The sequence below is a fragment of the Lithobates pipiens genome, unplaced genomic scaffold (genome assembly GCF_037356315.1).
Source record: "Lithobates pipiens isolate NorthernLeopardFrog02 unplaced genomic scaffold, aLitPip1_a1.2 Scaffold_18, whole genome shotgun sequence".
In the NCBI taxonomy this organism is placed as follows: domain Eukaryota; kingdom Metazoa; phylum Chordata; class Amphibia; order Anura; family Ranidae; genus Lithobates; species Lithobates pipiens.
The window spans coordinates 446,724,076-446,738,879 of record NW_027507758.1 but is presented as its reverse complement, the minus strand read 5'-3'; the positions used below and the strand labels follow the sequence as shown (position 1 = coordinate 446,738,879).

The following is a 14,804-nucleotide window of genomic DNA, read 5'->3' as shown; positions in this document are numbered from 1 at the left end:
TGTTGGGTGGAGAGTGTTGGGTGGAGAGTGTGCAGAGTGTTGGGTGGAGAGTGTTGGGTGGAGTAGGGTACAGAGTGTTGGGTGCAGAGTGTTGGGTGGAGTAGGGTGCAGAGTGTTGGGTGCAGAGTGTTGGGTGGAGAGTGTTGGGTGGAGAGTGTTGGGTGGAGTAGGGTACAGAGTGTTGGGTGCAGAGTGTTGGGTGGAGTAGGGTGCAGTGTTGGGTGCAGAGTGTTGGGTGGAGAGTGTTGGGTGGAGTAGGGTACAGAGTGTTGGGTGAAGAGTGTTGGGTGCAGAGTGTTGGGTGGAGAGTGTTGGGTGGAGAGTGTTGGGTGGAGTAGGGTGCAGAGTGTTGGGTGCAGAGTGTTGGGTGGAGAGTGTTGGGTGGAGAGTGTTGGGTGGAGTAGGGTGCAGAGTGTTGGGTGCAGAGTGTTGGGTGGAGAGTGTTGGGTGGAGAGTGTTAGGTGGAGTAGGGTACAGAGTGTTGGGTGCAGAGTGTTGGGTGGAGTAGGGTGCAGAGTGTTGGGTGCAGAGTGTTGGGTGGAGAGTGTTGGGTGGAGAGTGTTGGGTGGAGTAGGGTACAGAGTGTTGGGTGCAGAGTGTTGGGTGGAGAGTGTTGGGTGGAGAGTGTTGGGTGGAGTAGGGTGCAGAGTGTTGGGTGGAGAGTGTTGGGTGGAGAGTGTTAGGTGGAGTAGGGTACAGAGTGTTGGGTGCAGAGTGTTGGGTGGAGTAGGGTGCAGAGTGTTGGGTGCAGAGTGTTGGGTGGAGAGTGTTGGGTGGAGAGTGTTGGGTGGAGTAGGGTACAGAGTGTTGGGTGCAGAGTGTTGGGTGGAGTAGGGTGCAGTGTTGGGTGCAGAGTGTTGGGTGGAGAGTGTTGGGTGGAGTAGGGTACAGAGTGTTGGGTGAAGAGTGTTGGGTGCAGAGTGTTGGGTGGAGAGTGTTGGGTGGAGAGTGTGCAGAGTGTTGGGTGGAGAGTGTTAGGTGGAGTAGGGTACAGAGTGTTGGGTGCAGAGTGTTGGGTGGAGTAGGGTGCAGAGTGTTGGGTGCAGAGTGTTGGGTGGAGAGTGTTGGGTGGAGAGTGTTGGGTGGAGTAGGGTACAGAGTGTTGGGTGCAGAGTGTTGGGTGGAGAGTGTTGGGTGGAGAGTGTTGGGTGGAGTAGGGTGCAGAGTGTTGGGTGGAGAGTGTTGGGTGGAGAGTGTTAGGTGGAGTAGGGTACAGAGTGTTGGGTGCAGAGTGTTGGGTGGAGTAGGGTGCAGAGTGTTGGGTGCAGAGTGTTGGGTGGAGAGTGTTGGGTGGAGAGTGTTGGGTGGAGTAGGGTACAGAGTGTTGGGTGCAGAGTGTTGGGTGGAGTAGGGTGCAGTGTTGGGTGCAGAGTGTTGGGTGGAGAGTGTTGGGTGGAGTAGGGTACAGAGTGTTGGGTGAAGAGTGTTGGGTGCAGAGTGTTGGGTGGAGAGTGTTGGGTGGAGAGTGTGCAGAGTGTTGGGTGGAGAGTGTTGGGTGGAGTAGGGTACAGAGTGTTGGGTGCAGAGTGTTGGGTGGAGTAGGGTGCAGAGTGTTGGGTGCAGAGTGTTGGGTGGAGAGTGTTGGGTGGAGAGTGTTGGGTGGAGTAGGGTACAGAGTGTTGGGTGCAGAGTGTTGGGTGGAGTAGGGTGCAGTGTTGGGTGCAGAGTGTTGGGTGGAGAGTGTTGGGTGGAGTAGGGTACAGAGTGTTGGGTGAAGAGTGTTGGGTGCAGAGTGTTGGGTGGAGAGTGTTGGGTGGAGAGTGTGCAGAGTGTTGGGTGGAGAGTGTTGGGTGGAGTAGGGTACAGAGTGTTGGGTGCAGAGTGTTGGGTGGAGTAGGGTGCAGAGTGTTGGGTGCAGAGTGTTGGGTGGAGAGTGTTGGGTGGAGAGTGTTGGGTGGAGTAGGGTACAGAGTGTTGGGTGCAGAGTGTTGGGTGGAGTAGGGTGCAGTGTTGGGTGCAGAGTGTTGGGTGGAGAGTGTTGGGTGGAGTAGGGTACAGAGTGTTGGGTGAAGAGTGTTGGGTGCAGAGTGTTGGGTGGAGAGTGTTGGGTGGAGAGTGTGCAGAGTGTTGGGTGGAGAGTGTTGGGTGGAGAGTGTTGGGTGGAGTAGGGTACAGAGTGTTGGGTGCAGAGTGTTGGGCGGAGAGTGTGCAGAGTGTTTGGTGGAGGGGGTGGGGTGGTGGGGGTGAGCTGGCAGTGTGCTCTGTGTACTGCGATCCTCTATGTACTGTGTCTCTCCAGTCTATGTATGCGGTGGGATGAGGTGGCGGGGGGTTGTTATGACTCGGTGATGGTGCTCCGCCTCTCTCTGTCAGCCGGTGTTCTCGTAGAATGATCAGAGCCATGTCCGGGAGAGCGGCTCTATCCTGTACACAGCCACGTTCAGCACCGCGGACAGCACCATGGGATAAGGGTCAGTGAGCAGTGCAGTCTTTGTTCTCAGCCCGATCGCTGTCCCCGATCTCAGACACTCAGCCAGGCGGAGGAGGAGGAGGGGGAGGATGGATGGTGTGGCCGGTACCTTCTCCCCATGCTGCCAATGGGCCTGACCGGCAGGAGCTGTCCGAGGTGCTGGAATGCTGAGTGCTGATCGCGGCTTGTCTCACAGGTAGGTTCCTTCTTTGTTCCCCCAACCAATCCACACTACAACAATAGCCATCCACCGAGCACAGACACAGAGAACAAGGGGACCGGGGCCAGCACCATGAGCCACACCAAGGAGGCATCTCACCAGGAACAAGCCATCTTCATGGACCACCACATCTTCTACCTATCCCTGCCTTCCCCCAGCCCATTCCAATGAGGAGCTCTATACACCTCACAGCCATTGTATTGGAGGCTGCTACTACAATCTTCACTGGAGGCTTCTCCTCCACACTTCTCCCCTATGCTGGAGCACAGTCCAGGGTGGCCCTGGCACACACCCATCATCTATTGATATTGCTTTTTATAGGTCTCTGGATCTGGCAAACTGCTGAAGCCAACTTTATAGGCCAAAGCCTTGACTGAGAACACTGCTAGGATACCAACCTCCAAGGATGTAGGACTTCACACTGTGCACTACTTCTTGGTGACATGCACTTTACATAAACAAAGACCCAAGTCTGTTTTATGGTGCTCATATACCCTTTCTCATTGCACTGACTTCAACCCTGAGGAAGGGCTTATGCTCATTATTACACTGGCCAACCAGGACATTGCTTTCTGGTAGGTAGATTATTTCTATATGCTTTTATTATAGTACAGTAACCAGTGTGCCATAAATCGCTGCTTTATCTATCTATCTATCTATCTATCTATCTATCTATCTATCTATCTATCTGTCTGTCTGTCTGTCTGTCTGTCTCTCTCTCTCTTTCTCTTACCTTATCGCTCCCTCTCCCTCCCCCTCTCTCTGCCCCCCCCCCCCTATCTATCTACAACTATCTATCTATCTATCTATCTATCTATCTATCTATCTATCTATCTATCTATCTATCCATCTTTCTCTCTCACTCTCTCTCTCTCTCTCTCTCTCTCTCCTCTCTCTCCCCCTCTCTTTCTCCCTATATAACTCTCTCCCCCCTCCCTTTTTGTATCTATCTATCTATCTATCTATCTATCTATCTATCTATCTATCTATCTATCCATCTTTCTCTCTCACTCTATCTCTCTCTCTCTCCCTCTCTCTTTCTCCCTATCTAACTCTCTCCCCCTCTCCCCCTCCCTTTATCTATCTATCTATCTATCTATCTATCTATCTATCTATCTATCTATCTATCTATCTATCTATCTATCATTCTCTCTTGCTCTCTCTCCCCCCTCTCTCGACCCCCTCTCTCTCTCTCTCTCCCTCTCTATCACTCTCCCTCTCCCCCCTCTCTCTCTCCCTCTCTATCACTCTCCCTCTCCCCCCTCTCTCTCTCCCTCTCTATCACTCTCCCTCTCCCCCCTCTCTCTCTCCCTCTCTATCACTCTCCCTCTTTCCCTCTCTCCCCTCTCTCTCTCTCTCCCCCCTCTCTATTTCTCTTTCTCCTCTCCCCCCCCCTCTTCTCTCTCTCTCTCTCCCGCTCTCCCTCTCTCTCTCCCTCTCCCCTCTCTCTCTCCCTCTCTCTCCCTCTCCCCCTCTCTCTCCCCCTCTCTCTCCCTCCCCTCTCTCTTTCTCTCCCTCCCCCTCTCTCCCTCTCTCTCTCCCCTCTCCCCTCTCTCTTTCTCTCTCTCCTCTCCCCCTCTCTCTCTCTCTCTCTCTCTCCCCTCTCTGTCTCTCCCCCTCTCTTTCTCCCCTCTCTCTCTCTCTCTTTCTCTCTCTCTCTCATTATCTCTCTTTATCCCATCTATCTATCTATCTATCTATCTATCTATCTATCTATCTATCTATCTATCTATCTATCTATCTACCTATCTATCTATCTATCTATCGTTCTCTCTTGCTCTCCCCCCTCTCTCTCCCCATCTCTCTCTCTTTCTCTCTCTCTCATTCTCTCTCTTTATCTCCCCCCTCCCCCCCTCTCTCTCTCTCTCTTTATCTATCTATCTATCTATCTATCTATCTATCTATCTATCTATCTATCTATCTATCTATCTATCTGTCTATCTATCTATCTATCTATCTGTCTATCTATCTAGGTATAATGCAATACAAGGAAATCCTTCTGTTAATAAAGCATTGTTTTCATTTAAATCATAAGCAGACATTACCAACGTGAAGTTTATGGTTAGTTTCACCCTTCCCTTGCATTCATATGTGTCACTTGCTCTTCATATTTCATATAAACCTATGTTAATAATGCTACTTTTCTAAGACTTATACTATTACTCATTGAGCTTTTCTATAAAGATATGTTTCTACCCCCCACAATAGATCATGCCAGCTGGTAAGTTGTTTCGCTTTGGGACATTATGAATAATATATAATGGAAACATATGTGTTCATTTTAGTTCAGAAATGATCGGTTTATTTATAAGTTAGGGTTTCTTGGAAAAATTATTGGGACAACAGAAGAGAGAAATGCTATATACGGTTTTGAGTAAGCACAGACATAATGTAGAAATGGGCACAGCTAGCATCTGGCCAGCACAGGATTTCCTCAAGTTGTATATAGTACATGTAGATTACTTTGTCTATGACACGCATGGAATGTATCACATTATTCCTGCACAATTGCATTGTTGGTGCAATATTTTGTATTTAATATGATTAATGTATTACTTTTGATAAGTCCAGTGTGTAAGTAAATGTTTAGCAAATTGAGCCTAAAATTTAGATACGGTTTTGTGGAAAGTGTGGAAACCTACAGCAATGCAGTTAATTTTTTTAATTCCTGATAGTGTTGGGAAGAACTCATTCAACCTCTTTGGCACTAACCCACAGCATTACATGGGCTTTACGCTGGGTAACTATTTTTACATACTACTCTGAGCCCAAGGAAAGGAAAGAAGGCTGAGATCTTCAGGGTGGCAAGCAGTGGAGGATCAGTGGACATCTAATCTTCGATCCTGTAACTTTTGTAAACCTGGAAGTGCTCTACTCTGAGTACTTCTGAGATCATGGCTGTGAGATTCTTGGCTGCCAGTGGTCAGAAATATAAACAAATCTGTTAGTAGTGGAGGGGAGACATCAGGGGTCAGCCCATTTGTAAAATGTGAGCTTCAGCATCCTATGCATAGGGTGCAAAGGTGTGTTCACTTGTTATGAATTGTGCTGCACTTGTCCACCTGCAAGATGTGTAAAGTCCTCATTCCAAGTGTAATACTTAGGAACTCTTTTTTATCCAGTTGATAAAAGTGAGATATTGAATCCCAGATCAGTAATTGCAATTTGGAGAAGAAAAAAAAGGACAGGGAACATAGTGGGGTTGATTTACTAAAGGCAAATAGACTGTGCACTTTGCAAGAACAGTTGCATTCATTTTCCCCAGAGCTTAGTAAATGTGGTAAAGCTCTGCTGATTTTCCTAATCCAATCGTGAAAGCATTTTTATTTATTTTTTTATTTGCACCTGATTGGGTATTCTTGTGAAGCTTTACCACATTTATAAAAATAAGTAAAACTAGTGTCTTTATGGGGTGCATTTACTAAAAGCAAATAGATTGTGCACTTTGCAAAGTGTAGTTTCTCCAGAATTTAGTAATGAGGTGAAGCTCTGCTGACTTTCATCATCAAATCATGTGCATGCAAAAGTGCTGTTTTTTATTTTCCTTGCATGTGATTGGGTATTCTATGCAAAGTGAAGCTTCGCCTCATGTACTAAGCTCTGGAGCAACTGCACTTGCAGACAGTTTATCTGCCTTTAGTAAATCAGCCCCAGTGTGTTGCAACAGTTTGCCGCTCAACGCTACAAACTGCTGGCAGCAACTATTATTGAACAAGTGCTAAATTCAATGAATTATAAGAGATTTCTAAAACTGTGTCAACGTGAAATATGGTTCTTTTGGATAAACACTTTAACTCCTGATGGACGGAATGGCATTTATTTACTAAAGCTTGAGAGTGCAAAATCAGGCTCACTTCTGCATAGAAACCAATGAGCTTCCAGGTTTTATTGCCAAAGCTTAATTGAACAAGCTGGGGTTAGAAGCTGATTGGTTTGTATGCAAAAATGATGCCTAATTTTGCACGCTTTAGTAAATAAACCCCAATGAGACAACGGAAGTCCACTATTAAGACTGTTTTTGTTTTCTTCTTTTATTCTGGAAATACTATTACTTTTACTACATTGTATTATTGTTGGTGTTCTTTTATTCTTGTCACTGTCAGTTTTGTTTCATTGCTATTATCAGATGATTACTGGCATCCACATTTTTATAACTTTTAGTTAAAATGTATCCATAGGCTTAACATACATACATTTTTTCAGTCTAATATTCCATTCTGAATTCAGGTACCCTCATAAACTTGCACATGTTGACATTCTTTGTATATTTCAGGCAACGTCATTAGTCTACATGCATCTTCCTCACATTCCACCCTGTTCTGGCCCTCTCCTTCATTTTTTCTAGCACTGTATAATCAGCTCTGTGGTAATTGTAGTTTTTTTTAAGTGGATATTATACTTGTCTACACCGTCCCCTAGTCATGGTCACTGCACTTTCCCTTATTTACATATAGAACATCAGTTCTCCACCCATCCTTCTAGCCCCACCACTTTCTCCCAACCACCGTTGCTGATTTCTTTCGGACATGACTCCACCATGCCTTTGGTTGCTTAACTGGCATCTAGAGTGATCATGTAAAGTTCTTCTCACATTTCACATTCACTTGCTTCTTTTACACAATGGCCACCTTTTTCACTCTCCTCTCCACTATCCCTTCCCCACTTTATTTATTTATTTTCTTGTGTGTTTGTCACATCTTAGTTTGTCACTTTCACTGTTTGCTGTGATGAGTAGGGTCACAGGTCCCAGGGCCTGTCCTGAAAGTCTGGAGAGGGCGTGGACACGGCCTTCTGGCTTAGTTCACCCTCTCTCTTAGGGTTGGGGTCTCCCTTCTGGGGAGCCTCACCTAGTATTTAGGTGGGTCTGTTTCTGCACACCTTCCAAAGAACGGGGGCTTGTGTACCCGTCTGTACTTTTTTGTGTCACTCTTTATGTGTGTGCACATTTGAAGTGGGTGAAGTTTTTGAGTGTGTTTTGCACGCCACAGGGTTTAGAAAAAAAGTAAATCCACCAGCCCTTTGCGTCTCAACTCTCATCTCATTTGCTTCTGTTAGCTTTTCTTCTCTTTTTTTTTTTTTTTTTAACTCGCATAGAGATTTTACAATATGTCAAATATTGTAACTATCACAATATAAGACTTCATTCAGATAGCCACTGAACAATCTACATTTATATGCATTTAGAGGACTTTTCTAAAAGCATAAAAATGCAGCTAATGATTTTTTAAAGGGTACCATTCACACTGAACATTTACCTGAGTTTAAGTGTGGTTAGTTTAGCTGCGTTTAGAAAACATAGAATCCTGTGCGACCAGAATTCGAAATGCACCTGAACTCATGTAAACACATTTGAATGTGGCTAAAAGTGGTTCTAAACAGGCTGTTCAGGTCTGCAAAGTGACCACTGACTGTAGGTGAAGTGCGCAGCATGTGTGGCAGCAATAATTCACACAGACAGGTGCAATGCAAAACCTGTATTGAAGTAATGTAGTAACAGTTCACAACAATCCCAGGTGAGCAGGCTGCCCAGGCAGGTACACGAATGTTTCCCAACAGTGTGAAAGGAACAAATTCCAGGTCTGTTGAGAGAGGACAGAATGCGGCCTGGCCATTTTGTGCCCAATCGGGAAGGTGTCCAGAAGTGCTGCGATCCTACGCTTTCCCTCCTCTTCAGGAATCTCTCCTTACCTCTCTTACCCACCAGACAGGGTACTTTTCTCTACATCGTCCCCTCGTGTAAAAGCATGCCAAATGCAGGAGCCAGGGCCTTAACCACTTCCCACCCGGTCAATGTACATATACGGCCGGGTGGGAGCTCTCTACTTCTGATAGGACTTTCAGGAACGTCCTTCAGAAGGAGGGGGATCGCGCGCACGCGTGCCCACGCAGCGGCGCGATCCCGATGTGCTCGTGTCACCCGGACATGGCGAATCTCGGATCGGCAGGAGGGCTCTGTGATTGGCCCTCCTGATCACATGACGGCCGTGTCCAATCACGGCCATCATGTGATGTAAACAAACAGCAGGTTGCAAGGCAATCAGCTCCTCCTCTCCTCACACAGAAGTCTTCGCTGAGGAGAGGAGAGCAGATTGCTGTAGCCGGCTGGTGATCAGTGAGTATGAGCTGTTTTTACAGCTTTTTACTAACTGATCACCAGTCTAGTGTAATACACACATCACCACACAGTGTAAACACACATGTCACCACAATACACATGTCACCACACATGTCCCCAAAACACACATGTCTCCAAATAATAAAAAGACATGTCCCCAAATAAAAAAACACATGTCCCCCACATATGTCCCACTAAAATCACATGTTCCAATGATTATCTGCACACATATGTACGTGATCACCTGCACACATCTGTACATGATCATTTGCGTACATATGTCCGTGATCACACAAACCAATTATTATACACTTAATGGAATTTTTTTTACCAAAAACATCTAGCAGAATACATTTTGGCTTAAATTTCTGACAATATTTGATTTTATTGGATTTCTTTTAAAATAGAAAAAAGAAAATATAGTTTTTTTTTCCAAATTTCCGCTTTTTTTGCGCTTATATCGCAAAAAAATAAAAAACGGAGTCGTGAATAAATACCACCAAAATAAAGCTCTATTTGTGCGAACAAAATGATAAAAATTTCATTTGGGTACAGTGTAGCCTGACCGCGCAATTGTCATTGAAAGTGCAAGAGCGATGAAAACTGAAAATTGGGCTGGGAAGGAAGTGGGTGAAAGTGCCCTGTATTGTAGTGGTTAAATAGACTCTAACAGAAAACACAAGTAGTGTCATAGGTGCCTAGTCAAATCATGGATAATCTCATAGGTGCCTTGCTGCCCTGTAGGACTGTGGCCGTCCTGACAGTGCTGTGAGAATAGAAAAAGAAAAGAGGGAGCACTGGCCTAGTGCATTATCCAAAAGATTTATTAAAAGAATATGAATAAAATCATAAATATGTCTACTCACAAACATCAGTTAAAAACATGCTCGTCAAGCTATCTCTCATTGGTTGCTCAAATCACCAAACCTGGGAGTGGGGGGGGTTGGATGAGACCCCTCAGCCTGATGCATTTCGAAGGAGTGGCCTTCTTCTTCAGAGCATCATCATTATGATTTTATTCATATTGTTTTAGGCTTGCGCGCCCTCTTTTCTTTTTCTATCCTTAAATAGACTCTGCCTGACCCAAGATGGCTGCCAGTGTCACATAGGGCACCAACATCCAATCGGATTGCTTCTCCAGTGAACCAGGAAACCATAGATGAACTATACGCCTCATGACCTCCTCTCCACTGTGGCTGAGTGCCAGCTGCCGTGGAGAAAATAAACAGCGCCTGCCTACAAATGGATCTGAATGCATCCTAATGTCTTTAACCACTTGCTTCCCCGCCCATAATCAAATGACGTAAGCAGGAGGAAGCTCCCATCCTGGGTGGGAATCATATGATGTCCTTGGCTTCCTGGCCATCTAGGGGGTGTGCGTGCCCAGCAGGGGCCATGTCCGCTGGGCACCCGCAATTGCCAGTAATAGAGCAGGGTCGTGGACCTGTGTGTGTAAACACACAGATCCAGGTCCTGTCAGGGAAGAGGAAACCGATTGTGTGTTCCCAGTATAGAGGAACACAGATCTGTCTCCCCCCCTTGTGAGTCCCCTCCCCCTACAGTTAGAATCACTCCCTAGGTAACACATTTAACCCATTGATTGCCCCCAGTGTTAACCCCTTCCCTGCCAGTGACATGTATACAGTAATCAGTGCATTTTTATACTGCATAAATGTGAATGGTCCCAAAATAGTGTCAAAAGTGTCTAATATGTCCACTGCAATGTCACAGTCACCGCCATTACTAGTAAAAAAAAAAAGTAATAATAAAAATGCCATAAATCTATTCTCTATTTTGTAGATGCTATAACTTTTGCACAAACTAATCAATATACGCTTATTGCGATTTTTTTTACTAGAAATATGTAGAAGAATACATTTCGGCCTAAACTGAGGAAGACATTTTTTTTTGTTTTTTTTAAATTGGGATATTTATTATAGCAAAAAGTAAAAAATATTGTGTTTTTTTTTAAACTTGTCACTCTTGTTTTGTTTATAGCGCAAGAAATAAAAACCACAGAGGTGATGAAATGCCACCAAAAGAAAGCTCTATTTGTGGGGCAAAAAATGATAAAAACTTACTTGGGTACAATGTTGCATGACTGCGCAATTGTCATTCGACAGCGCTGAAAAATGAAAATTGGCCTGGGCAGGAAGGGGGTGAAAATGCCTGCTATTGAAGTGGTTAATGTACTTTTGTACTCTAAATGTTCTGAAGCATTTACAAGCTCAATGTTTATTATAAGCTTACCATATCAAGAAAAAATAGCTTTCACTGTCAATTTAGTATTGGTTTTGTGGAGTTGAATGTAGCTGACCGGATGTAACTGCATGTAAATGTGCCCTAATGCATCTAAACTTGCTTTAAAGGTGGAGCATCTAAATGCTGGAAAAGTGATCTGGAAAGAAAAAAAGTTATTTATTCTTCCCAGATGATTTCCCATGTAATTAGAAAAGCTAAACTTAGCAAAGCCAGTGCAGGCAAGAGTGTTCGCTCATACAGGCCCAGTGTTTTTGTGTGCGGGCTGGTTCCCGATGTGCATCAGCAGGGAGGGGCAGTGCAATGTACTGTTTCAGAGCATCACACTGTTTTATTTATTTATTTATTCTTTACTTTTTTTTCTTTTTTAAACTACAGTAATACCTTGGATTGCGAGCATAATTCGTTCCGGAAACATGCTTGTAATCCAAAGCACTTGTATATCAAAGCAAATTTCCCCATAAGAAATAATGGAAACTCAGATGATTTGCTCCACAACCATTTATTCATAAGTCCTTCAGTTTATAGTCCATATAAAAAGATTATAGTAATGTGACAGGTTGTGTAACCATAAAATGTCCATCCACAAATGGAAGCCTCCACAAGGGGATTCGAAGCAAAATCCATCAGGAGTTACAGAGTATAAAAGAGAAGAGAGGCGCCTCTAAGTGTAGCAATATGGTTACATTTAATGAAGGTACAGCATTTAACATGGTTGATGATTAAAAGAGGCACATCTAAGTATGCAGGCGTCTGGGGTAAAGCTGTCCACATAGACCACCCTCCGCACCGCTGACTTTCACTGTTGTCAGTCTGCAATCGTGTCCGGGAAGACTACCCTGCAGAAAAGTGATCTGAAAGTGAGTCTTGAATCGCTGGTGGAGCGGATGACGTCGATGGTGGTGCGGAGGATGGTCTATGTGGACAGCTTTACCCCGGATACCTGCATACTTAGATGTGCCTCTTTTAATCATCAACCATGTGAGTTGCTATATGCTGTACCTTCATTAAATGTAATCATATTGCTACACTTAGAGGCGCCTCTCTTCTCTTTTATCAAGACATTGCTTGTTTATCAAGTCAATATTTATAAAAAAAAAAAATGAGCTTGTCTTGCAAAACGCTATCAAACCAAGTTACTCTCAAACCAAGGTTTTACTGTAATTGCAAATTGTTTAACTAAATATATATATTTTTCTTTTTAATAAATACCTTATTACAGCTTTCCCCCTTTCCACTTCTATATCTCTCCCATAGGTCCCTGCCCGTAGACACCTGGGATATGAATGTCATATGTCCCAGAAGTCTTCAGACAATTCTGAGAGCACTGCGTGGGCTTGAACAGGAATGGCAGCACCTGTGCACTCAGACCTCTACACACAAATTGTTGCCGATACCATGGTAACATGTAAACGATATGATTTCCCGGCTATGGCTGTGAGTGTGCAGGTGCAGGATCCACCGCTGGAAGTAGATCCATGCTGGCATTGTCAGTTTGCATCTTGTAGCTTTTAATTCAAGCTTCAGAGGCCCATGCTGACCCAGGGTGTGCCTGGAGCTCTATGATCTTTCTGGCTGACATGTCTTCTCCCCAGCACAGCTTGACTTGATTGACAGAATGCTCATAGCACTGCCTGCTCTCTATTAAAGCAGTCACACCCTCCGCTCTTGGGAGGAGGGATGAGAAGAGCAACTGTGGTCATGTGACTGCTGAGTAAAAGTAAAAAATAAAAGTAACATTTGCCTTTTCTAGAAGAATGCTTTATTATTTAACAATTAGAATATCTACAAGTAATCCCTGCTCCTACAGCTACTAAATGCAGGCTAAGGCCTGTATTCCTAGTGCATGGAGATGTAGCTCACCTCCAACTGTGAGACAGCGGTTTGCCAGGGTGAATGATATACAGAAAAAGATCTCACAGCGGGACAAGAACTCTGAATTGAATGAGAAATGATTTTACTGGAACGACTTTAAATACTCCTACAGATACAATCAATGGTTGTGAAACATTGTTTCCTTGGCTTTGATGCGTTTCCTTGTTGGAGCTGTGTTGGGGGACCCAGTAGGATGGTATCCTCATGGTATGCCTCGAGATGGAGCTAGTTATGACTTCCAGCTCCTCCACAATATACCTCTTTCCCCTTTAGTCTTTCACCTTATGCCCTTCCTATAACCCCCTCCCCCCTTTTATTCCCACTTCTCTATCTCTTGCATTTCGCACGTTGACGAGCTGATCCCCCCATGCCCCCATTGTAGACTTATCTTTCCTCTTTACCCCCTCACTTACCTCCCCCTATTATTCTGGGGAACCCCAGTTAAAGGAGTTGTAAAGACAGAAGGTTTTTTATCTTCATGCATTTTACTGTATGCATTAGGATAAAAAAAACTTCTGTGTGCAGCAGCCCCCTCCAGCTCCCCTCATAATTACCTGAGCCAGACACTTTTTGACACTTGTTGCTTACAAGTTATAATCTGTATTTTTGGCTCAAAAATTACTTAGAACCCCCAAACATTATATATATATATATATATATATATATATATTTCTTTTAGCAGAGACCCTATAAAATAAAATAGAGACTGTTGTAATATTTTATGCAACACTGTATTTGCGCAGCGGTCTTTCAAAAGCAATTTTTCTATTTTGTAGGAAAAAATATACTTCAATTAATTAAAAACTAAACAGTAAAGTTAGCTCAATTTTTTTTTTTTTTTTGTATAATGTGAAAGTTGATGTTACGCTGAGAATTGTGAGAGAATCACAATTGTCTTTATCCTAAGCAAAAAAATGTGGATTCTAATTATATCCAGAATCGGGCAGCTCTACCATGGGGGCACCTGAGCCGAGCTGTGGCTCAGTATGTCCATTTAGACATAAATCAGCGACCTGGACCCACCCCCTCTCTCTCCCAGGGCTGGACTGGGACAAAAATTTGGCCCTGGACTGCATCCAGACCAGCCTACTTTAATTTTGCAAACACAAAAACAGTATATAAAACTATATGTAATTGTGCTAAAAAACATAAGTAGCATAACATAAGGAGTCCTCACTAACCTCCTTTTATTATTTCACTTATTCGCCTCTGTATTTTTCTCATCTTTCTCACATCACTGCATGAAGTTGAGGGCAAGCCGTGCAGCCATTACTTTGTCACTGAAACCGGCCCACTGAGCCATCAGCCCACCGGGAAACTCCCTGTAGTCCCAATGGCCAGTACATGCCTGCTCTCTCCTCATTGGCTAACTGACTTTCATTGACAGCATTGAGAGCCAATGGCACCGCTGCTGTGTCTCAGTCATGTAGGAGGGAGATTCCTGGATGGATGAGGTACTTGTGTCAATTTTTTTATCCTAATGCATACAGTAAAATGCATTAAGATAAAAAAAACTTCTGCTTTTACAACCACTTTAAACAAAAAAATAGGCATATCAATGTCATAGTGGGATATCCATTATCTGAATTTAGATATACTTAAAGACCTGAGTGAAAACACCTTTGGCTTTAAGAGATCAAGCACCCAGCACATTTCTTTTACTTCATGTATCTCTCTTCTGGTTGAACTTTATTCTCCCAATTTTCCCAGCAACCCTGACCATACAAGGCTTTAGAGTAAACCTTTCTCACTTACCTTCATCATGTAGTGTTTATGGTAAAAAATAGGTCCAGAAGTCAGCCATAACTTCTCATACTTAATTAGGACATTGGAGCTTTTATATATTATATTATAAAATTAACTGTTTTAAAAAAACGTTTTATGGTATAGTAGGGATAGGAATATTTTTTAAAAGAACGACCATC

The 14,804-nt window shown here is 44.0% G+C and overlaps 1 protein-coding gene across 1 annotated transcript in view; it reads left to right on the top strand.

The window, feature by feature from the left end:
- The first annotated feature begins 2,225 nt into the window (after window positions 1-2,225).
- Window positions 2,226-14,804, top strand: part of NYAP2 (neuronal tyrosine-phosphorylated phosphoinositide-3-kinase adaptor 2) — a 295,588-nt gene continuing 283,009 nt past the window's right edge. Inside the window, exon 1 of the mRNA XM_077488199.1 lies at window positions 2,226-3,205. The gene's annotated coding sequence lies outside the window, so the exon portion shown is untranslated. The remainder of the gene's footprint in view (window positions 3,206-14,804) is intronic.